This window comes from Rhinichthys klamathensis, unplaced genomic scaffold (assembly GCF_029890125.1).
Source record: "Rhinichthys klamathensis goyatoka isolate OS25496 unplaced genomic scaffold, OSU_Roscu_1.1 h1tg000727l_1, whole genome shotgun sequence".
NCBI classification, from domain to species: Eukaryota; Metazoa; Chordata; class Actinopteri; order Cypriniformes; family Leuciscidae; genus Rhinichthys; species Rhinichthys klamathensis.
Genome location: NW_026607141.1, coordinates 714,432 through 738,068, shown reverse-complemented (window position 1 = coordinate 738,068; position 23,637 = coordinate 714,432). Strand labels below are relative to the sequence as shown.

Below are 23,637 nucleotides of genomic sequence, written 5' to 3'. Positions count from 1 at the left end.
AAACAATTGAAAACTTGTTGGAGATGTTGGAGATGGTCTTGCTCATTTTTGGAATACACCACGACATCATCAATGTAAACCATACAACATTTACCTTTCAACTCCCGCAATACATGTTCCATAAGTCTCTGGAAAGACGCTGCTGCATTTTTCAGTCCAAAAGGAAGACGTAGAAATTCATATAACCCTGAGGATGTGATGAAACCCGTTTTTTGAATGCTATGAGACTCCATTTCCAGTTGCCAATAGCCACTCTTTAAGTCCAGTGTAGAGAATACAGTTGCCCCATGTAATGACTCTAAGATGTCCTGTATTTGTGGCATTGGATATGCATCCAGATGAGTTTTGGCATTCAACCCACGGTAGTCAACACAGAGTCTTGATCCTCCATCTTTTTTCTGAACCACCACCACTGGTGATGCCCATGGAGAGCAAGATGGTCGAATGATTTTCTTATCAAGCAGCTCCTTGACTTGATCTTCAATAAAACTCTGTTTTTCAATGGAAACCTTGTATGCTCTCTTTCTAACAGGTACTTCATCTGTGGTGATGATGCGGTGCTTGATCAAATTGGTATATCCAATCTCCTGGTTGCAAACAGTGGGCCAGCTTAACATGAGATTTTCCAGCTCTTGCTGTGTCTGCATGTCAGTGTCTGCTTTCTCCGATAGTTGATGTATAGAATGGAGTACTTCATCACTTTAAGGCTGTAAAGGTATGGCAAGGTAAAAGTTAATGGTAGAATGAATGTCCTGATGAAGGAATGGAAAGAAAATTGGTGGTTCAGAGCCTTCTATTGGAAAAAAACCATACTGAGCATTATTGAAATCCAAGACCATTCCTGATTTCAACAGAAAATCCATGCCCAGTATGATGGGTACTGTTAAGTCAGTGTCATTCATTATATACAGGATAAGCTCTATTGGACGATTCTGCACTTCACTCTTCCACACCACCTTTCCAACAGCGGTTTGGCGTTGTCCGTTGGCTAAAAGGAAAGTTTGTCCCCCACCAGGTAGGTATATTTCTTGACGGCTTAACTGTTTCCAGCATGACTTTTGAATTAATGACAAAGTACTGCCAGTGTCCACCATAGCAGTTACATGCGTGTCTTGTAGAGTTATAGGAATGATAAGGTTTCTGATGTCGTGTTGCATAAAATTTTGGCAAGTCTGGACAACTCTGGTATTGGCTGCTGCTGATTTGCGTTGTGAATCGTGATCTGGAGGATTTCTCTTCTTTTGCTCATCTCCATTAACTTGACTCCAGTATTTCTTGGACTCAAAAAAATCTCGTTCTATCTGTGTACCTACTTTTACGAGTTCTCCTACATCTTTTATATTGCCACGTAGCAAACTAGCAAGCCGTGGGTTACAGTTACGTAAAATAGCTTGCACTACCTCTCTTTCTACCATGTCCTTCTTCCATCTCAAGCACAGAGCTCGATAGTGAAAAGCAAAGTCTCTGAAACTTTCTCTTGCACCTTGTCTTCTCTCCATCAGCTTCCTTACTGCCAACTCTTCATAATCCTCACTGAGAAAAGATAGCAGAAATAATTTTTTAAACTGTTTCCAATCACGGACATTCCCTTTCTCTGCCATCCACCAATCTTTTGCAGTATGTTTAAGTACAGCAGTTAAAGAAGCTAAAATTTCACTATTCTTCAAAGGTCGAACAGCGAAATACTCCTCACATCGTTCGATGAATAAGATAGGATCTTCATCCGGGCTATTGCTGAAACTAGGGAACTCAAGTTTGACTGGTGGGTTGTACTGGTTTGAACTGTCCATGACAGATTGATTATTTGACTGAAGACTGTAGGTTTGATCTCTCAGTGATCTGTGAACAGTACTGGTATTCTTAGGCTGATTTGGGGTGGATATAAAAGGCTGGAAAGCTTGTAATCTCTGTTCCAATTGTTGGTCTCTTCTCTTCAAACAGTCTAGCATTGACTGTCCAAGATCTTGAATGCTCAGTTCTAGATGTTTTTTCACTCTGCTGCACTCACGGTCTATTTGGTATAACAATTTATCTTCTGTAGCTTTGCGTTGCGATTCAAAATCAATGAAGGAAACTTGTTCACTCACACGTTGATTTATGTCGGTAATCTGCTCCTCGAGTTTGGTGAAACGTTCTGTGAGTTGTTCTAACATATCTGAAACAGCTGTGGAAGGATGGTGTGTCGGTTCTGCATAAATTTCAGGTGGTGGTGGAGGTAGAAATTGGACTTCCTTTTGGTCGTCGTCCACAATTTCTTCCGCCTCTGAATCAAGGTACAGATCACTGAACGTATTAATCAACTCTCGTAGTGGTTCTCTGTGGGTGCTAAATGGTGCAGATGAGAAATCTGTATTGGGTACGGGCTCATCCTCATCCAACACTTCTAGACTAGCCATTTTATTTATTTATTTACTAACGTGTAAGGGTTTATATGGTGACAAACACTGGAATATTTTCAACAACCTATATGAAGTCTGGTGGTCCCTGTTCGGGCGCCATTTATATAACCACTGTCCACTTTAGTGGCATGCAGCCATATATATATCTGAATAATAGGAAGGGCCCACCAGCTAAGAACGTATTGTTGCAAAATCTTAAGATATTGTATCTTACGTTACCCAGTTGTAAAGTCACAAACAATAAAGACAGAAATGAACTTTTTATACATTTATATCAATTTAGGAAACAACAAACAAACAAAACAATGCATTTATATGAAAATAAATTGAAATTAAACCAGTTCAACAAATGAAAACAATATCCACTCTCATGGTCTATAAAGAAAGACTTAATCAGTAGAAAAGAAAATTACAAATGAAATCTTATAATTGAATGATTCTTTGAGTAATTAAGGGAATCACTACAAAGAAAATTGAATGTCCAAAACAAAAAAAACAACCTTCAAGTGCTCTTCCAGTAGTCCAAGGAAATCCATAAAAAAACTAGATAGCCCACAAAATCACAGTCTTGTACTTAGGATATTTGTTAATCCACATGGTAATGCAGTGATATCAATCCATTGGTTTAGAAACCACTTGACGTCCATTTCAGTTGGGCCTTAGCAATTCATATGGACTCAACCGTCAACAACAAAAAAAGAAAAAGATATCTATAGTACTATTATATAAATCAAAATGAAAAACAATTACACAACATAAGGAGGAACAAAACTTACATGATTGAACTGGAAACAATGTTTCTCAATCAGGACTCCAATAAGTGTTGCAGGAGGTGCTTGAATAAAACCATGCTTCCCTCTTCCAAACAACTGACTTCTTCTATACTCCCATCCTTTTAAATACCAGAGGTTCTAACGCTCATGAGCCCCCCTAGTGGTGAGTATGATATCACAGTAACAGCTAATACTGTTACAGTGTTCTTGCTGGTATTGCGCAATAATACCCCCGCACAGACACCGTCTGCAGTACCCAAACATAACGAGAATTATTGACGATAACAGCCAGGCTGCAATGGTCTCTTGGCTGTGGGGAAAAACGAGTCTGTGAGCAAACTGGCCGGTTGGCTCGATAGCTAACGTTACACCCGCCGGCGCTTATGGAGATTCTCACTTCCGAAAACGTTTGAGCACATTTTCGATTAGCCATACATTTTCGTAAAAATGCCAATATTTGAAATCTACACAGTTGATTTCTCGCATCAAATGTTCTCAGAAGTGAATTTAGTGATGAAATAGTGTACGTAATTGTAGAAAAACGAAATACTGTATTGACCTGCCTCTCCTTCCTCGAATGCCGAATTGAATGCTGGGATATTTCTGCCGTCAAGTTCACACAAGTTACCAGCCGATGCATCCTCGGTAAAATGGGCGTGTCAAGAACACATCCGGGATTTTTAACTGTTCTTGCCAAAATGCAAACTTCTGTATTGGGACAGTACTTGGGCCACAAAAGATGACGTTTCACAAGAACACAAGGACACAAGTACAGACAAGAACACAGATTGAGAAAGGCCCGATCTCTGTTACTCAGGGTTGCCAACTCTCACGCATCTGGCGTGACAGTCACGCATTCAGCCTCAATCTCACGCTCTCACGCTCAACAAAGAAATCTCATGCTAAATATGACATTCTTCTGTGCTGTATTTTTTTCTTCACTCATGTTCACTAATTTCCGTCTGCTGACTGCTTTACTGACGTCGGTCGGTAAAATGCCTGAAAGATGAGTTTATAGGGAATGCGGAGCTGACGTCACGCCGTGTTGCATTATGGGTCCGCGGCCATATTTACAGGATCGCGCCCAATACCGCTGTATTTAAATGCATGTGTTGGAAGCTGTGTTTGGATTTTCTGTCGAGATTTTAATAAACGTCGATATGGTTGTTAAGTTCAACTGCCGTAGCAGGTCACACGATCGTTCAGGGAGGAAACTGAGCAACGGAATACGTTTTTTCACCTTTCTTTCTGGGAAAAAACAACAAGGGAAGCAGGTCGAGGAGCTGACGAGAAGACGCCGGATCGCGTGGGGTGCCGCAATCATGAGGAAAAACTTGACTTTACTGTCCTCCACTTTATACTACGTTTGTTAAAAATTGTACAAAGCAAGAGGTTGTGTATTGTATATTCCTCGATGACTAACAGTTAGGAGGATAGTTGATGAATGATGTTGAATTTGTGGTTCATGTTAGCAGATGATAAAGCCAGGACACATTGCATGAATCAAATTATATTTATTTTGTTTTCAATTAACAATTTGCTTTGATATTCTGTACATCTTTTTACAAAATGTTTGTGAATCATGTTTTTATATAACTGCTTAATAAATACATTAAGTGACTTCTATGTTTCTGTACTGAATGCATCCACAAAGACCCTTTAAGTACACATAAATGGGCAAAGATGCATCAAACTATTTTAAAATAAACTACCAAATACCCTCATTTTTACACGTGGCAACATTGAATGATGACAATAAGGCACAGTTGTATTTAACAAGTTACCACATCTTGTGGCATTATAAAGTAATGTACAATTTTTTTTCTTGCACAACCTATGAAAACTTAACATATGCTGAAAATAGCAAGCTAACATTAACTATGAGAGCTGCTTTTCGGGTAAATAGCTTGACCTTTATGTACAATAGTCATCAACTTAGCATAGGCTTTGAACACCAAAACTAAATCAGATGTATCAACGTTGTTTATCGCGGATAGTTTGTCCAAATAACGTTTTTTTGGCAGTGGCATTTAGTTTATCCCGGTAGGGTCCCTTCTCTTTTTCTTTAAACATTTCCATTTCTTCCGTTCTTCTTCAATTTTACCTCGTTTTAGCCAAACACCCACTATTATACCAAAGGTAAACAGAGATCGTGCCTGTAAAGATGGCGCCCACGTCCCATAATGCAACACGGCGTGACGTACCTCCGCATTCCCTATAGATTTACCCGTTGAGCCACTCGCAGAGCTGCCAACCCTCCCGGATTGACCGTGAGACTCATGTAATTGACCCTTTTCACACGCGCTCACGCCACACATCTTTCTCACGCAGAGAAAAATCGCGAGTCAAAGAGAGGACACTATAGTAGCTATAGACACCGACAGACCAGACAGAAAAAGTTATAGGCTACTTTTGATATGGAACAAATTCTCAGCTCTCATATTCTGGTAATATTTTTACGAGATTCAAACAATAAATACCGTTTTTGTTGCTTTTAAATGTGACAGATTGCTGTTGCGCCTCAGCTCTCTAACAGCACGTGATACTGTACAACTTTTTTTTTTCATAATCACTTTTGTCCTGGTACCCCAACAAAATTAATTATTATTCCAGCTTGTCTTAATCTATACAAAATGTTAATTATTTCTATGAAGATATCATATCTAACTGTTTGAAATCTTTGTTGGTAAGTGATGCCACGGAATCACAACCTTATTTGGCATCAGTTCTTCAACCCAACAAAGTGCCATCTGAAATGCCACCTGTTGTGATGATCAGGCAGGAATGAAGCAGAGAGTGAATCCAATCGCAAGCACTTTAATGATCCAACAAATGAGTAATCCAGGGTAAATACAGAGAACAAGGTACACAGAACTGAGAACAAGGTACACAGAACTAGGAACCTCACAACATCAAACAATAACCGACAGCCAACAACTGAAACACAGGGGTTTAAATACACAGACAAACAAGCTAAACAAGATAACAAGGGGGCGTGGTTAATCAGAAACACATGGGGAGACTAATCAACAAAATGGGGAACAGCTGAACATGAAACAAGGCACATGGCAGGATAACATGACAAACAGGGAATCACATGACAGACAAGAACAAGGAACAAAACACAAAACCCACACCGTGACACCACCATTTCAGTGTATACTGAAGTCCCATCCGTTAACCTCCCGTATTTTTCCTAATTTAAATTCAGGAACATAGAGTGCTGCTCTAGTACCTATCTATGGGTTTCTTAAGCCATCTGTGTATATTGGAAGAAATTAATAGTAAACTGTTCTAAAATATACTATTGTATAACTGTTCATGTCAGTATATGCCCTTTTTGTATGCTATCAAGAATTTGTAAAATCATCTTCAGGTTGACTGAAAAACCAAGGTTACCAAATTGTAACCATTGATGAAAATATATTATTTAGTGACATTCTTGTAGCCCATTCCTTTGCTTTCCATGCAAACCCTGTTCCTGTTAAGTTTAATGTCTCCCAACTCCCCTCTATTTTTGATTTTGTAGGATTATCTGATTTAAGCCAATTCGTTAATTTTGAATCAACCCATTGAATTTGGTAATAAAGAGTTGATCAATGCTTTAAACTTTATCTGTATAATGGGGAAAATCACACAAATAGGCTACTCATTTTGGATGGACTGGACTGCATTTGTTATGTAGTGTTATGTATTAAGGATTCATGTATAATTTTGACTCACTCACTATGTTTATTAGTCCAATAAATCGCATAAAATAGCCTATTTAAAGTTGTCTTTTTAACTGAAAAGTCACAAACACACCACAGATCCTCAAAAACATTTAACAATAAAAAGAAACTGACAGGAACAAGAACAGGGTGGATTTTTTTTTTTCAGAGAATGTTTATTGCACATGTCTTTTGATAATTAAATGTTATTATACAACTATAATACAACACACAGTCAATACGACAACGACTCAAACCCAAAGACTCGAGAGGTGAACTAACTTTTTCAATAACCCTGAAAATGTATTATTGTAGTGTTTTTTTCTTTCTTTCTCCTTTCTCCTGGCATCGTTCAATAAAAAAAAATCTGTTTCTACAGACTGGATTGCCAAAGCATATGCTGTCACGTGATGAACGAACGACTCAAACTCGAAGACTCGAGAGGACTTTTTCGCAATTGCGAGTTAGTCAGAATTGCGAGATATAAAGACAAAATTGCGAGTTATAAAGTCAGAATTGTGAGACATAAACTCAACTGACCGTTTGCAAAGACCCGCCCCCTTTAGTTACTGTTGCTATGTCTGACAAGCCACACCGCTCTCACGCCACACCATGTTCTCACGCAGTGAAAAATACATTGCGGAGCAGAGAGGACACTGACAACGCGCTGACAGACAGGACAGACCCGGTTACTTTTGATATAAAACAAAGTCTCAACTTTCAAATTTGGTAATTTCTTAACGAAATTTAAACAATACTGTTTTGTGGCTGTTTAATGTGTCTGACAGATCGCTGTAGAGCCTCTTAAAGCTGCTCGTGAACCGATCATCTCTTCCTTCTAATTTATAGCATCAAATAAACTTGAATGAACATAAGAAGGAATTTGTTTTAACCGCGGAAAGATGTCAATACACACCGTTTTTCAAGTTCAAATCCTCCTTAAATCCTCTCCTGACTGCTTTGTCAGACAAAAATGGCGGATAGCGGATTATGATTGGTCAGATCTCCAGTCAATCAAACTCCCTGCGAAGGGTCAATTCTGAGACAAAAGTTGTCAGTAAAGTCATTATTTTCTTTCCTCAGAATTGGACTTTATATCGCAATTGCAAATTTATATCTCACTCAAATCCAATCACTAAAATGAAACAGAGAAGATTCCGACATGAAAGAAGGAGGAGCCTTTTAGAGTCACACCTACCTATTACTTAATGGCAGTATGAAGGTTTTTTCCAGCCAGAGCGAATTTATCGAAAGTTCACTTTGGCATGTTGTTTCGACCTCCCAGAACGAACACAAAGCAAACTTCGTTTTAGCCTGATTTTGTTCGAAATGACATCACATCAGTTCGTTCCTCAATTTCACTTGAAGGATAACTCTGTCTTAAAGAAAGACAGACACCACCAGAGGGAGTTGCCGTGATTGAAATTGTGAAGCACTGTGAACAACTCACCTGCCCTCAGAAGACTTGAAGATGACTAAATCTTTAAACAAGGACTTCCCACACTTAATGCACATATGATACTTCACACCACTGTCTCTTTTCTGGTGTATTTTAAAACCATCCAGTCGTGAAAAGCTCTTTCCACACAAAGAACACACATGAGACTTTTTCTTTAAATGAACTTTCAGGTGCTTCTTCAGGGAATCTGCCAAAAAAAAGTTTTTACCACACTGATCATAGTTAAATGGTCTTTCTCCAGATGTAAATTAAAAGCACTTACATGTGTGCGGCTTCTGTCTAGCGTGGATTTTCATATGGATTTTAGGTATCCTTTTAGTGTGAAAGTCCTCCCACACTGATCACATGTGAAAGGAATTTGAAGTTTAATACTTTTTTGTATGGTTTCCAAGATGTGAGCAGGGTTTTTTTTTGTACTCTTTATTTTAGTAAAAAATGTACTTCCAGTCTGAGCAACTCAATGATTTTTCTCCTCCGCTTCACTCAGTTCTTCACTTTCCATCAGGTCTAAAATGAAAGTAAAATGCTTCAATTTTCAGTAAATCGTGAAAAAAAATCTGAGAGAAATGTGAAGGGAAAGGTCATGATGTAATAATAGAAAGCAGACAACTGCTTAACTGCTGAAAAAGCACAAGGTTTTGTTTTGTTCAATGCAAATCTTTTCATTATAACCCACAAAGTGTAAACACAATGTAAATAAAACATTCATTGTACAATTAAGACAATTAATGGGAGTTTTCGCGGAGTACAGAATTTAGTGAGCTTGCCCTTTAGAGATTGAAAGCCTTGGTGATTTAAAAGGGAGGCTCTTCTCTTTTTTCTGTTTATTGCCAATTCACAATCTGAAAGTTTAGTTATTCATGCTGCATAAACTTAAAGTTTTTAGATTGAGCCAAGTTCACTGCGGTAATGCCACCAAATGATCTCAAATACACTATGCATTTGTAGCAGCTATAGACATGTGACCCAAAGCTTATGTTATTGGCCAGCCCATTTCTCAGGGTTCCCACTCTTTCTGATCAAAGGTGCCTGAAAATGAATACACTCCCTGAAAAAAAAAAAAGAGTGAGAAAATTCCTAATTTTGTGTGAAAGGGCATGTAGACTAGCCTGGTTAAAACCAGACCATTCTCAGTTGTAACTGAGTTATGGTCTGGCAAAGCGTCATAGACAAATCATTTCCAGAGGGGCGTCACCAACGGACGTCGCGGATAGACCTAAACCCAATCAGAGCGATGAAGGAGATGACGTATGCAGAGCGGCAGAGAAACATCTCCGAGTGTTGTTCTTTGCTCGGTTTTTAACAAAAAGGAAACGTTCAAATCGCTTAAAACAGACGCGATAGCTGATTCGAACGAGTGATGTTCGACGGCGGCATCCATCTTTGTAATGTAGGCTACAAAATCTGCTTCAAAATCCCAGCGCTGTCGTCATCGTGTAAAGCCCGCCCCAACGCTTCTGATTGGTGCCTCGATTTCGACAGATTGGAAATGGGCTTGAATGAGCTCTTTGCCAGACTAACTTTCAGAGCAAATCTAAATTTGCCGGAAGTTGTCTGGGTTTTCCCAGGCTACATGTAGACATTACAACTGCCAGAATTTCTGTATTTTGGGCTTTTTCTCAAACGTACATAATCAATTAATTTGGGTTGTTATGTGCTCTCCGTTGTCAATTTTTATTGTACTATAGGTGATAACTGTTTTTTACATGAAAAGATTTGTAGTTTAATTTTGATCAAGGTTGCAGCCAAACTAACATGCCCCTCACTTTTATGATGATCTTCAGCCACTTAATCTAGTGAGCCTTCAGCATTATTAATAAGAAATCAAGAATATAGACAGACCTCTTTGTTTTTCAGTATCATGAAGAACTTTCCACTCCTCAATGTCATCTTCTTCTAGTGTAACTGTGATCTCTGTCATTGTTCTGCCAAAAACAGTTTACAAAAAAAATTACGCAGGATAAATATTAAACATTTCAGATTCTGCACTCTTTCTTAGTGACTAATCACACATGTACTTACTGTACATTGATCATGTGACTCAAGATTTTCTAGTCATGCTGGATAACATGGATCATCAATTTTGTCAAAGCCACAACAGCCCATTTGTTTTTAAAAAATAGTCTTTGATGTAAATTTAAATTTGTCAAATCTAGATAGTTTCACTTTGATATCCAATTTTGAGTTTATCCGAGTCTCAAATCATGTCCCAACCGTATGTGACATGACAAGATTCCTGTGATTCTAGTCACAATGCTGCACGATGTGGTACAATAACAACCAACCGAAGCATATCTGATGTTTAACATTGTTATGTGGAGAGGGATTTATGATTCATTAATTGTCCCGGTAGGTGGGGCTATCTATCATAACGAGATAAAAATATGTCCTGCCACACACTGCAGCAGTTAAGACATAAATTTAGATTTATACAGATTTTTTTCTCTTATCGTATATTTGAAGAGGATGCAGTGTCACACCTGAAAGTGCAGATTCTGAAAAGTAATTAAGTACTTACCTTGACTTTGGACAACTGTTTTTTGTGTGGGTGAGTAGAGTAGCTAATTGAGTGAAACTCTTCCGACATGCATGGCAGTGATACGGTTTCTCTCCAGTGTGGATCCTCTCGTGTGCTTTCAGGTGTTGTGACTGACTGAATCTCTTGTCACAGCGTGAACACTTGTAAGGTTTTTCTCCAGTGTGAATTCTCTGGTGACGTTTCAATTTGTTAGGTGTTGCAAATGTCCTCAAACACTCAACGCAAGCATGAGCTTTAAAACCGGTATGTATTTTCTGGTGTATTTTAAAAGCGCCCAGCCATTTAAAACTCTTTCCACAGGAAGAACACATGTAAGGCTTCTCGTTTGCATGAACTTTCAGGTGCTTCTTCAGGGTATCTGCCCCAAAAAAGTTTTTACCACACTGATCACAGAAAAATTTTCTTTCTCCAGAATGAGAATACAGATGTGATTTAAAAGCGCTTACATGTTTGAAACTCTTCCCACACTGATCACATATGTACGGCTTCTCTCCAGTGTGGATATTCATGTGATCATTAAGGGTTCCTTTTTGTGTGAAACTCTTTCCGCACTGATCACATGTGTACGGTTTCTCTCCAGTGTGGGTCTTCTCATGAGTTTTCATGTTTCCCAACTGACTGAATCTCTTGTTACAGTGTGAACACTTGTAAGGTTTTTCTCCAGTGTGAATTCTCTGGTGCTTTTTTTAATTCAACATTTTTAAAAAAGGTCTTTCCACAATCAAAGCACATGTAATTCTTCTCACCACTGTGTCTTTTCAGGTGTAATTTTAAAGAAACCACCCGACTGAAGTTTTTTCCACACAAAGGACACACATGAGGCTTCTCTTTTGAATGAACGTTCAAGTGGACCTTTAGTGCATCTGCCCCACCAAAGTTTTTACCACACTGATCACATGTGTAGGGTTTCTCTCCAGTATGGATTTTCATGTGTTCTTTAAGGTTTCCTTTTCGTGCAAAACTCTTCCCACACTGATCACATGTGAAAGGCTTCTCTCCACTGTGGATTGCTGTGTGTTTCTTAAGGTTTCCTTTTAGTGTGAAACTCTTCCCGCACTGATCACATGTGAAAGGCTTCTCTCCACTATGAATTCTTATGTGAAGTTTAAGACTTTTCTTGTATGGAAAACTCTTTCCACAAGGAGGGCAAGTGAAATAATTTTTGGCTTCTTTTTTCAGTTCAAAATTACTTTCAGTCTGTGAGCAACTTTCTTTAGTTTTGACAAATTTTTCTTCTGCTTCACTAATTTCTTCACTCTCCTTGTTCTCTTTCATCATGTCTAAAATGAAAGTAAAAAGCTTTATTTTTAAACATGAAAAACTCAAAAAGTAAACATGATATTACTAGTACCCTGTTTATGGAAAGTGTTTGGTATTTTGCAACTTCAATGTAATTTCACATGTTTTATGACGTATCTAACTTAAACCACTAAATCTGCTGAACTGCTAGAAGTTCCCTTTCGAAGGGAACTCAACAATACGTCATTCGACGCTATGGGGAACGCCTCAGGCGTGACAGGTGTCTGAAATCACTATCAAATCACGTCAATCACATTGACCGGCGACAGCTCGTGAATCATTAGGTGAAATGATTAACGTGCGACCTGGAAGTATATAAGGGCGCCTTGCAAACATGACAAATCATCTCATCGTCTTCAGGGACTGTTTTGTATGAAACGCTACTCAAGTTACGAGCAAAAGGTAAGATGAAACGCACAGCAAAAGCAGATTGTTTTCGTAAGTGTGCCGACCCGTGTCCGAGATTTCTGACACCGGCTGACACACACGAGCTGTGCGTTTTTTGTCTGGGAGAAGAGCACGCACGGGAGGTTCTCGAGGGAACCCTCTGTGCGAACTGCGAGCGTTTTTCTCTTAAAACGCTCCGCTCTCGTCTGGCCCTATTCTCGAGTGAAGGGGGCTCAGCATCTGTTCCTCGTGGTGCAGGTCCCGCTCGTGCTGAGGCCGAGCGGCGACTTACATCATGGGGTTCTCAGATGGAGCTCGTTGATCACCTTGAGAGGGCTGTAAACCTCTCAGATGATTCATCGGCTGACGAGGGCGAGCTGCAGGTCGATGAGGAAGATTTTTCACCGACTGTGCCTGCAGCTGAGGCTCTTCAGGACGCGCAGGAGATGGTTGAGGAGGTTTATGATCAGGAAGATCCTGAACCTCTTTAGCCATCCTGCCCCGTGTATGCTGAGCTGGTGGATGTTATGGAGCGCGCTGCTGGCAGGCTGCAGTTGCCTTGGCAGCGGGCTAGAGGAGGGACCGCTCGCGGAAGGCTCGATGATCGGTTTCTCCCCGGCCGTACACCACCAGCTCGGGTGAGCCTTCCATTCCTTCCTGATCTGCACATGGTGATCGAGAAGGCATGGAAGAACCCATACTCTGCCCGTATTCACCAACATCAGCGGGCCAGTTTCGCTGATGTTGAGGGGATCGGAGAGCATGGGTACGTGTCAATGCCGCCCATTGACGAGACGTTTGCGAACTATCTCGTGTCTGGGCGGGCAGCGACACTGAAAGCTCCAACCCTGCCATCCAAGCCGCTGAAAACAACGGCTCGTTTGAATGGCAGAGCATACACGGCAGCAGGTCAGGCCGGTGCTGCACTGCATACCATGGCGGTGTTGCAGGCGTACCAGGGGGCAGGGATGTCCCCTGAGGCGGTGGCTGAGCTGCGCCGCACCACAGATCTGGCTTTCCGGGCTACCAAGCAAACCGCTGCCATGATCGGTCGGTCGATGGCGGCGATGGTGGCCACGGAGAGGCATCTGTGGTTAAATCTAGCTGGCATCGGGGAGAAAGAAAAAACCTTTCTCCTCGATTCGCCAGTTTCGCCTTCCGAACTCTTTGGCACCTCTGTAGAAGAGGTGGTGGGGAAGTTCAGGGAGGCGAAGGCGCGCTCAGCAGCATTTAAGACATGTATACCGCTGAGATCCGCGTCCGCACCCAGGCAGGCCGGAGAGCCTGGCCCTTCACGGTCTGAGGACCGTAGGCAGGGCCAGCGAGCCAGTGTCGCCTCTCGTGCGCCCCCTCCCTCGAGGAGCAGGTCGCAGAGGAGGCGTGACTCCCGCAACAGAAGAGATTTGAGGGAGGTTATCCAGAACAAACGCTCACAGCGTCGGTAGTGGATAACCTCCCCGGAGGGTCACGAAATCTGCCCTCTCTCTTCTGACCCCCAGGTGTTCATTACATCAGACCTGGGAATGGGCCAATGATGAGAACTATGTTCTGATGGCCCACCTAGGCTTGGTTAGTGGAAACGCCCCTTTCAGGCATGTAAAGTGGCGGTTCCCAGGTTCGTAAAGAACTGTCTGGCGAGTCTTCGCTTTGCACGCCGCAGGTGAGCTGCTGGTCTTCTCAAAGAGTATTTTGTTGTGATTAAAAAATAACATATTTCTCTTTACAGACCTCGTTCCCTGTATAAAGAGTTATGGGGTCATGTCAAGGTAATAAGGTAAGAGAACTTTATTGGATTATCAGGGCCCTGAAGTTCCCCGTTAGGTGGCCAGAACGATAACTATGTTAGCCTTCGGGCTGTTAGCCACCTCAGGGTAGAGTAGTTGGTCTCTCTCTTAAAATTTTTACTTAGAGTGTTGACTGACGCTAGTGCTTCAGATAGATCTTAAGTCCGGCCCACGGGACCGTTTGACTTTCCTGAGTATTTCGCCCATTGAGCTCTGTTTGGGTTTTCATTAGGCTGAGCGATTCTGCAGCCTTTTGTATCGAATAATACAGACTTTATTCCTTATTAGGCTGTGGCTCCTCCGAGCCCTCAGATAGGTCTATGCTTGCAGGTTGGCCCTCACCAGGGCCACCTCTGTAGCTGGCCTAGGCTGTGCCAGGGATAATAGAGGCGTTCTGCTAAAATTAGCATTTCTTCCTCTGACCCTTCACTTTGTGAATCTAGGTTTCTAGCATCCCTGTATAAACAGCCTCCTCCCATGGGAGTCGTTAGGCCAAGGCCCGCCCCCTTCTCTGCATTCTGGGGTGACTAGAGTAATGCAGCGTGGTGCAGAGGATGGTTTATAGGACATGGTAGGCCTCAAACAGGCCTCCGTGGTATATATGTCTTTATTGAGCAGGGTTAGGCCGTCTTTCGCTTCACGAAGAAGACTGGGTTTAAACCTGCCCGACCCTGCCGTGCAGAACTGGCCTACGGATTTAGGCTGCCAGTAGAGGCTTCACTCACCTTGCTGAGCTACTGCTCAAGCTTTGGGTTGTAGTTGGGTGGCTTTCTTTCAAGCCCCACTCCCCTAGGTTGGGCACAGATACATTTCTGTTACCCCTAGAGCCGCTGGCAGGCCCAAACCCTGGTAACTCAGGTTGAGGTGTGAGTATTCCCCTGTAATATAGAGTAGGTCTGAGCATTTCACTCCCAGTTCTGTTTTTATCCTACCTCGCACTACTATGGCTCGGGTCGAGTATGAAGTAAGCCTTTACTTCTTCTTTGGTCGAAGTACGCTCCCCTGAAGCCAGAGCATTGCCCTGTGCTGACGCCCATGCATAGATGGTAGGCCCCTGACTAACTGGGGCCTCCACTGAGGCAGAGTGGCGTATGTTGTACTCCCCTTGTTTTAAGGGTATTAGCTCTCTATGCTGAGTACACTGCCATGGGCAATGTGATTAGGCACCAGGATGCTGTAGGCGCTGTTAAAACAGCTTATCTGCCAACGAAGGCTGCGCCATTAGGTAGTAGGCCTCAGCAGGCCTCCTTGTATGAGCAGCCCCCAAGAGGGCGCTATAGGCTACTTCTCGAGATAATTGTTTGGCCTTGGTGGTTCGGGCAGTTGACTCACCGGTGGGTAGTAGGCCTTAAACAGACCTCCTCGGAGGTGAGTCCCAACATTGTGGGACATACTTTATAGCTGCTGCAGGTAGCTAGCCGTACTAGGCCTCCTGTGGGTGGGCCCAATAGTTACGTTGGTGTAGTATGGTTCCCAACAGTGTTCCTTTGTAGCAGAATTGACTTGCTATTAGCTAGTAGGCCCAACCGGGCCTCCCTGATAGGCGAGTCCCCAGCTGGCTGGCCTTAGCAGGCCGCCTTGGAACTGTCACCCGGACTCAGCTACCAGTTGCTATCAGGTAGTAGGCCACTCAGGCCTCCCTGAAGGTAAATTCCCATTTAAGATGGTTATCAGGTAGTAGGCCTCACCCGGCCTCCCTGAAGGCGAATCCCCACCTACATTGGCTATCAGGTAGTAGGCCTCACCAGGCCTCCCTGGAGACAAGCCCAAGGACAGACAACTGAACAGCTAGCCTGACTTTCTATCGGGTAGCAGAAAAAGCTCCCAGATATTATGGCTGTTAGGTAGTAGGCCTCACCAGGCCTCCCTGAAGACGAGTTCCCACATGCTGTGATTATCAGGTAGTAGGCCTCACCAGGCCTCCCTGAAGGTGAGTTCCCCACGTACTATCGTTATCGGGTAGTGGGCCTCTCTAGGCCTCCCTGTAGGTGACCACATACTGTTGCTATCAGGTAGTAGGCCTCACCAGGCCTCCCTGAAGGTGAGTTTCCACAGATTGTGGTTGTCAGGTAGTAGGCTCCCCCAGGCCTCCCTGAGGGTCCCCACATGCTGTGGTTATTAGGTTGTAGGCCTCTCCAGGCCTCCCTGAGGGTCCCCACATACTGTGGTTATCAGGTTGTAGGCCTCTCCAGGCCTCCCTGTGAGTGGTTTCCTAGCGGTGCTGGGTTCAGGAAGCTAGTGGCCTCTTGCTATCATTTCAGCTGGCCTTATCAGGCAGCTGCTGAAGGCGAGCTTGCGCCCTGGCTCGACTAAAGTGTTCATTCCCTGCTACTGGTTCCCTACCGGAACCTCTTTCCTGCCTACAGCCTGGTTTACCTACCAGGCGGACCATGTGCTCCCCTCACAGAGGGTCACTATGAGCACGCAGACTCCTGAGTCTGGTCAGACGGTCGTAGGCCTCTCGTGAGGCCTCCCAGTTAGATCAGCCCTTAGGCCTTCACAGGCCTCCTCAGTGTTTGAAACACAAGCACTGGGTAGATCCATGGATCGAGTAGAGAAACTCCCCTCGCTGGTAAGGGTTGGAAAGCACTTGCTGAGTCATACTCTCCGGTATATCCCGTCTCTGAGATCCGGGCCGAGTGGTTCACTGCCAGCTTCTCAGTCCCTCGGGTTGGATGCCTTACCTAAGGCAAGTATGCAGAGGCGCTGTCTTCGGACAGACAGGAAGTGGCCAGACTAAGTGTCTATGCTCTGACGCCAGGTCAGGACGTCCTGGTGGCACTTCGGGGTGAGTACGTTCCCCTGAATAGTGACTGGCTGGAGTTCCTTCGGGTTCCCTAGCCACATTCCCTAGAAGGGACCCCTTCTAATTGAAGTTGTGGTCCTAGGCCTTTGAGCAGGCCCAGGTAGGCCTTTTCATTTAACCATGTTTATGGAGGTTTTCCTGCTAGGCTTATAGCTTGGGCTATGACCGTAGGGAATGCTGTCACTGACAGCCCAGTGTGACCTGATGGTGAGTGGTTCTAGCGTTTCATTTGAATTGCTGGTTCTGACAGTTGTCACTGCCTTTGGGCATGCACTCCCCTCAGCATGGCGGAGTGGGTATTTCGTTCCCCATAGCGTTGAATGACGTATTGTTGAGTTCCCTTCGAAAGGGAACGTCGCAGGTTACGACTGTAACCTTTGTTCCCTGAGAACGGGGAACGAGACAATACGTCTCCCTGCCATGCCTCGGGGCCCGCCTGCCGTACAGTCCCTTCAGACGATAAGGTGATTTGTCATGTTTGCAAGGCGCCCTTATATACTTCCAGGTCGCACGTTAATCATTTCACCAAATGATTCACGGGCTGTCGCCGGTCAATGTGATTGACGTGATTTGATAGTGATTTCAGACACCTGTCACGCCTGAGGCGTTCCCCATAGCGTCGAATGACGTATTGTTGAGTTCCCTTCGAAAGGGAACTTAGGTTACAGTCGTAACCTGAGACGTTTTATAATCTTAATGATATAATCTTAATCTTCAGCATTATTAATAAAGAATTAAGAATAAACACCAACCTCTTTGTTCTCGAGTATCTTCATGTTTTATTCTGCAGATTTCAGGATCACCTCTTTGTTCATCAGTATCTTCATGTTTTATTCTGCAGGGTTCTGGATCATTCATGTTCTCACTGTTCTTTCTTAACCTCTCATAAAATCTTCACTTGATGGGAATATTCCAGCATTTATTGTTAAATTGTGGTCCTAAGATGAAATCTATAAAAAACAAAATAAAAAAATATATCAGTTATTAAATCAACGGTTTCATTAATACACACATTTTAAACATTTAGAAATGTGAAATTACTTAATTTTTTTTATACAAATTGATTTTATCCACTTTTTTATTATTACCTTTATCTGCAATATGGGCATACTGACAAAGAAATATAGAAAAAATTATTTGAATATGTATATATATTTTAAAAAAAAACAGAAACAATACACTTCTGGCCTGGCAAGATGTAAAGAGTTTCTGTGGAAATATCTATGTTAACTCCATATTGTCCTCCAATCCAGACCTGCCGCCCGCTCTTGGAAAATCCTTGTTATAAAGTGGAAAGAACATGGTAGTTTCAAATTTTGTTTACCAATTGCTCCCTTAGGTCCTCTTAAAATGAGAGTTCAAATATTTGTAAATTCATCATTTGAAAACCACTTTTGAAAAGGCAGGGCAACTATCACTGGAGTGGTCCAAGATAGAGGAGATTCTGGTGAATTCAACAATATTAAAAGGGGGAAATTTCTGTGATATATATTGTGCTCTTTTAGACCATCATAGTTCTTCCCAGGCCTCACTTAAAAATGTTACCTTGGGTTAACTTCGATGAAGACCAGTGGGGGACTATATGTAAGAATGTTTTACCTCATTGTAACAAAATAACAAATATATGCACAGGATGTACCTAACCCCACTTTGTCTGTGTAAAATGTATCCTAATGTATATCACCAAGATGTCTCCGATACAAAACATATACATGATCAAGCATCGTAAGCATGTATCTTCCGGGAATTTAGAAAACTTAAACATTTTCGGAAAGAGGTCACGATTTGTTGGCCAAATTTTGGAAACCCCATTGGACATTATGCCTATAAGATATCTCTTTGGGATGGAACTGGACAGTATACTCGATCCTTTATCTGTAAAAAGGATTGGCATAATATCATACATTAAAAAAAAATGCATTTTGCTTATTTGGAATCAGCAAAGGTCTACAAAAATGTATCTGTTTAAACAACTTTTGAATGATACATTACGACTGGAACAGCGCACCTACTTAAGAAGCAAGACTGATGTCTTCTGGAGAATGGACACCTCTCATAGACCTCTGACCCTCAGACCAAGTTTTTTTTTTTTTTTTTTACCACAGTTGGAACTGGACTGTCCCTCTTTTATGACCATATTTATTTTATTAAATATTTCTAATTGTATCTATTTTTATAAAAAAAAAAAAAAAAATCCTATGTAAAAATATCAAAACTAATAAAGAGATAATAGAAAAAAACAGCACGTAATGTTCCCTGGAATAGCCTATATGTACAGATTCTCTGGAATATATGTACAGATGAGCAAAAATAACAGACCAATGGAGATCAACTTCATTTTTTGGTTTTGTTCATTGATTTTTATTGTTTTATTTTTGCATGAAAAATGGTTTCATCAGACTAAATAGAATAAATACTGTTAATAGATTTATATTTTGTATCAAAAGTGATAATCATGTAGGTTGACTCAATCTGTTGGCACCAATAAATTGAGATTTAAGTAGCAGTTTACATGTGATCTGAAGACATCAGCATAAAGAATGAGGTGAAATCATTACAATTCAAGTTTAATTTATTTTTTTTAAAGTAGTTTTTTTATTTTCATTAAACAGCATACAATATATTATTATAATATTTATAACTAAATTATTAATTTTCTCTTTACTCATTAAAATGCATTACATCAGCATTATAGGCACACATGGAAGTCATAATCACATAATTACAATTCAAGTCGAAAGCCAAAGAAAGATATGATTTATTTTCTTCAGATAATATAACTCAATATTACACAACGCCTATTATTAAATACTGCTACACATTTACTGGTGGTAATGTCATAAATGAGTCCTATTCTGCTCTAATAAAATTATATTTTCCTTATAGTAAAATCTATAGGCTCCCACCAAAGGTATTATATTGTTTAGCGTAAAACATGTCAGAGATTAAACATAACAGTCGAATTATTAAATGACAAGCTATTTCCTTAGAAAAGCGGTTTATTCAACATTTGTGAAGCCTGTCCATCAATCATCCATTAAACACAAACGGCCTCGTCCCCTGTATCAGGTTAGCCGTTAGGGGTTTTTTTCGGCTAAGATTGCAGGTTTGCCTTCAAGTGGCTTTGTTGAAGCACTGATGAATATCGACATTATAACGTCAAAACATCGTAACTATCATTCACACCTAAACAAAAACACACAAAATCGCTGAGGTCTCAACTAACATTGCCGCTAAGCTAAATGTTTATTTCAGTCAACACAACCCAGAGAAGACACACAAATAGCGGCAATGAAAACATAATACAGAAGTGATGCAGAATAAAATGTTAAATTCGTTTATGATTCAGTAAATATACGAAACGCCGTGAACTCACCTCACTCAGATGTGACTTCTCGCTCGCTGTAGAGTGAGGGCGCTAGAGTCTAGAATTGACGTCATCAGAGCGAGGCGAGCATGTAAATATACAAAAACTGATTACAACAAAATGCCATTAAAAGTCAATATACAGAGGAAAAACTTGTCATGGAAGGCTTAACACAACCATACTGAATCCAACACAAACTGATAAACATAATGTATAAAATATATATTTCATAACTCACAACACAACACAGTTTGACCGTTCATTGGAATGTATTTAAAGTTACAGATCAGTGACACTAGAGGGAGTCAGAGTATAGAGCTAGACACAACATTTGAAACCTTGAGCTGAAGTCAGAACAAGAAGGCTGCACCATGGATGAGGATGACACTCGTTGTTGAAGTAAGACTGGATTTTTTTATATAAAGATTTAAATGCTAAAGAAAAAGCATTAGAGTTTAGAAAAGCAGGGCTGTTTTTGCCCTGGTGAAAGAAAGAAAAATGCTACCTGCAGCCAGACTAATAACATACAAGCAATATACCAAGTGTATTATATCTGAGTAAAAAGTATATGCTCAGTAATACCTTTGGCTTATTCCAAATACAAATTGGTTTGTCTTTAATAACAAATGCACATTAATAAATAAATATTACTAAGCTATACTTTGTACAATATACCATTGTATACTATAATGTATTTTGAAAGAATACTTTCAATGCATTTTTACAATGATAATTTTCAGCACACAGTTAAAAATATGTTTTAAGTAAAGTGCAAATAAATACACTTGTAAAAAATAAACAGAATTTTCACTTAGGCTATATTTTTAGAAAATATATTTTTAGAAAATATAGGCTACTAAAGTACAATTATTTTAAAGTGTGTTGAAAGTTGTATTGTGAAAATAGGTAAAGCCTGATGCTAATATACTTTTAATATATTTAAAGATAGAACTTTTTTGTTAGTATATTTGCAATGTACTATTGAAAAAGGGAATCTATTTTGAAAAACAATAAAGTAGGCCTATACTTTTTTCACTAGGGTGTCAATTGTAAGTTTTATTTTAAAGGGGTCATGAACTGGACTATTTTATTATTTTATAATCTTTCCTGGGTGCCCTTATAATGTTTTTAATTAATGTTATCATTTTTACATCAAAAATTGTCATAATTTATTAATAAAAGGCATTTTTTCCTAGCCTGATTTTAGCCTCTGATTTGAACGCTCTGTTTGAAGGGGCGTGTCTGCTGTGAGACTTCAGTGTAAACGCCCACTGCTGTGATTGGCTGACGTCTTTGCATATGAAATAGCCAGCATTACATGTGGAAATCTCTCGAATACAAAGTTTTTACTATTACAGCCATCGATATTAAAGAATCTTGAAAAGTATTGATTAAAGCATTATATTTAGATCTTTTCCATCACATGAAAGGTTGCAGTGATGAGCATTGAGCAGATGACAAACAGTCTGTTGATCGCGTGAATTCATCATTGCAATGCAATTTTTTGCACTCTCACGAATGCTTTCACCAAATAACAATGCAAACACGATGTAAATACAGTAAGAGCTTCGTTGTGCAGTGTAACAGCATCATTTCTTTCATAACGAGTTTTGACAAGTGTCCAGATAAACTCGCGCTGTGTGATTGACAGTTTCAGCTACTGGTAAGGGAGGGTTCTTTGATAGCTTTCTATATAGGCCTATATGGTTGATCTTTTAGTCACTGGTTTGATTTACTGATGCATAAACAGTACCCAGCAAACACATTTATGTTGTGGCAACGTCTGTGGCACGTTGCATTTCTGCTATGGCAACGTCACTGTCTACGTGCTCGCAACATTGTAACAACGTAAATTGTAAGACGCGATAGGGCTCTAACGTTGCACATTTTAGAGTGGCCTTTTATTGTGGCCAGCCTAAGGCACACCTGTGCAATAATCATGCTGTCTAATCGGCATCTTGATATGCCACACCTGTGAGGTGGATGGATTATCTCGACAAAGGATAAGTGCTCACTAACACAGATTAAGACAGATTTGTGAACAATATTTGTGTCACGTGGATAGTAGGATGGACCCAAGCACAGACAGTATGCGTTCACACAAGGTTTATTGACAGACAAAAACAGGGAAAACAAAACCCACGAAGGGGCAAAACAGGACTGGAACAGGATAGACTAAAACTAGATAATGACTTGACGGTAAACAAAACAGCAAACGAAGAAACAGAACTTCTCTGTAGACAATACACTTGACAGGATACTCACAAGGATGACAATGTAAGACAAGCACTCAGACATGAATCACAAAGTTTCACAATGAACCGGCACAGGACAGCAAACACCAGGGGATTATAAAGGGAGACACTAATGACAAGGACAGGTGAAACTGACTAGACAATAATGACAAGACGAGGATAACAAGGGGGCGGGGTGACATAACGAGACAACACAAGCACATGGCCCAAACAATTAGCCATCCGCTTATACACAAAACATGATTCTGTCTTGATCCTGCCTCACGACTAGGGAAAATCAAGGACACTAAGGCAGAATCATGACAATTTGAGAGAAATAGGCCTTTTGTTCAGCTCATGAAAAATGGTGGCAAAAACAAAAGTGTTGCGTTTATAATTTTGTTAAGTGTATATATATATATATATATATATAAAAAGGCGAGCATGACGAGGTCGAGAGCGGGCAGGCCTGGACAATTTTATTTAATTTTTTGTTTTATTATGTGTGGCGGCAGTCGACCATGAGGGACTGCCATCTTTACTTTAGTTATAGTTTTTATTTTTGTTTTTGTTTTCGGGGGGGAGCGTCGAGCCGTCCCCCAACGGATGTCCAGTACCATCGCATGGCACCGCGAGTGAGTCTCTCAGCTGGTTGAGGACTGAGCGGCAGTGTGTCCGGAAATCGGACCAAGATTATTATTATTTTTTCTCTCTCTCGTCTCTGACTGTCGCTCCTCATGCTTCCGTCTCCTTTTCTCTCGCCTCGTCTGTCCATACCCCCAGGTACCGCTTCACAATAGTAAAAAATTATAAATCGCCTGAGAAGCAGCTCTAACAAGCCAATGTCACGGTCACCAGCCTAGTCACCACCTCCTTTCCC

At 41.0% G+C, this 23,637-nt stretch overlaps 1 protein-coding gene and 1 pseudogene across 1 annotated transcript in view; one reads left to right on the top strand and one right to left on the bottom strand.

Annotated features, from left to right (window-relative positions):
* LOC130077293 (zinc finger protein draculin-like) overlaps positions 1-18,032 on the bottom strand; it is a 31,161-nt pseudogene extending 13,129 nt beyond the window's left edge.
* The window catches only part of LOC130077302 (SLAM family member 5-like), a 217,424-nt gene that overhangs the window by 180,239 nt on the left and 13,548 nt on the right, over positions 1-23,637 (top strand). The window lies entirely within an intron of this gene.